The sequence below is a fragment of the Mus pahari genome, unplaced genomic scaffold (genome assembly GCF_900095145.1).
Source record: "Mus pahari unplaced genomic scaffold, PAHARI_EIJ_v1.1 scaffold_13671_1, whole genome shotgun sequence".
In the NCBI taxonomy this organism is placed as follows: domain Eukaryota; kingdom Metazoa; phylum Chordata; class Mammalia; order Rodentia; family Muridae; genus Mus; species Mus pahari.
Genome location: NW_018393274.1, coordinates 1 through 1,993, shown reverse-complemented (window position 1 = coordinate 1,993; position 1,993 = coordinate 1). Strand labels below are relative to the sequence as shown.

Genomic DNA, 1,993 nt, shown 5'->3' with positions numbered 1-1,993 from the left:
CCTGGTTCAAATCCAGGTGCCCCCTACAACAAGATTGTTTTTACTCATGGAGATATCACACAAACAATCCTGTGTTGTCCTTTCACTCCAGGTATGCACCTAGCCAGACCTGGGAGCTACAGACCAGTGCATCATATGGACAGATGGCTGTCTCCCATCTCTTCCTACATGCTGACTGTCCCTCCCCTTCTTACATTCTGTCTTCCTTGTTCCTGCACATACCTAGTTTCTCTGGTTCTTTTGGATGGCAGATATGTAGATATGATATCAAATAGAAAGCAGGAATTAAAAGGGAGAATTAAGGACTTTCCTTTCTAGGCACAGCAGTTACATTGAAAACTGTCCAAGAACCAGAAAGTAAAGTCCAACCATAAAAGGATGTGGCTCTGTGGCTCTCTGGTGAATCTGTAGTTACAACTGAGGAGGCCAGTCTCAGAATCGGGCTGTTTGTGTAGGGTGGACATTACCCATGTGAACTTCTTGCCTCTTTTCAGAGCTCACTGCTTACTTGCTTCACCCTCAGAGGCTAAAGACTGGCTGAGCTGCTGTCCCAGGCAGAGAGGGATCCTGCAGTGATGCTGGTGACAGTGAGAACTAGGGCCCTTTGAGAACTCTGAGTGACAGCCCATTTGTCTTCAGGGAAGCAAGAGAGGGGTGTCTTTGGGGTGGTAGTCATTTGGCCAGCTCAGGAGCTCTCCCAGGACAGCAGTGTGAAGTGACTCAAGGTCTGCAGTGTGAAATGGCTCAGGGTCTGCAGACTGCTCCTCTCCTTTTCTTGGGTGATGATGCTTTTCAAGGATGGGCCTGGAAAGCTGCAGAGCTGAGGAAGGCATCTCAACAGTCAGGTCTGGCAACTTCTGGGAAGTGGGTTTGCGAGCATCTGTAATTTAACTTTATAGTCACTCATACTTTATCATCACTCAGATGAAGATCATTAACTGCATACACTAATACCAATGGGGGTATAGCTCAGGGGTAGAGCATTTGACTGCAGATCAAGAGGTCCCTGGTTCAAATCCAGGTGCCCCCTTCCTAGGATTTCTTTTAGATGCTAGACAGCAAAATACCTACAGTTGCCCAAAACTCCCAAATAAAACCCCTGTTGCCACATTGTCCCTTGTCCTTGATGGTGTCCCATTATGTACTGATCTGTGTCTACCCGTGCAGTGGATTCTACTCAGGCTCCATCTGAGTTCTGCTCTGTGAAGCTCACACAGATCACAGTGGATTGTTCTCTAAGGCTGTGACCCTGTGGGTCACTTATTACTGGAAATAAGGCTTAGAGATGGCTTAGAACAGAAAGACTTCTTGGAAGCCCTTGTCTTTCATCTCCCAGGAAGTTGCTCCTGAACTCCTAGGGTGCTCCTCACACCCAGCTCCTCCTGCCCTGTGCTTCAGTTCCTGCCACCTCTGAGAAAACCCTGTAATCCATGACCTTGACTCATTTATACTAAGAATCTGAGGAAAAATGAAAATGACTGGTCTCTTCTTTGTATACTCTATGTGATCAGTGACCAGAAACTAATGAGCTCCAAGCATGTAATTGTGTGAATAAATGATGGAGTGAAGTGATGTGCACCGTCCTGTTGTCCTGGAGGAGAAAGTTCTCTCTGAGCTACAAGTTTGCTAATGAAGACCCAGAATCAGCTGCTCTTGACTTGGCCACTTAGTGTGAACTTTAGGAAAACCCATGAAGTTGCTGTCTTTAGTATACCCTGAGAGAGAGGGTATTGAGGTGGGCTAGGTGCTATTGGAGAAGAAGGGTGGAGGGTAAACGTAAATAGAAAAATCCTGCCAGGTTCAAGTTCAGTAGCGGAGGCAGTAGATGATGAACATACAGTAAGCCTGGGTATGGTTCCAAGGTTGAAGAAGTACTAATCAGTGGGGGTATAGGCAGGGGCACAACATTGAACTGCAGATCAAGATTCCCTGGTTCACATCCAGTTGCCCACTTGCTTCAGTATGACTCTGTTAGTTAACTTACCATATTTAC

At 46.5% G+C, this 1,993-nt stretch overlaps 1 non-coding gene across 1 annotated transcript; it reads left to right on the top strand.

The window, feature by feature from the left end:
* The first annotated feature begins 958 nt into the window (after positions 1 to 958).
* Trnac-gca lies at positions 959 to 1,030 on the top strand. Its single transcript has one exon. It is a non-coding gene; the product is annotated as a tRNA-Cys (tRNA).
* Positions 1,031 to 1,993: the final 963 nt, after the last annotated feature.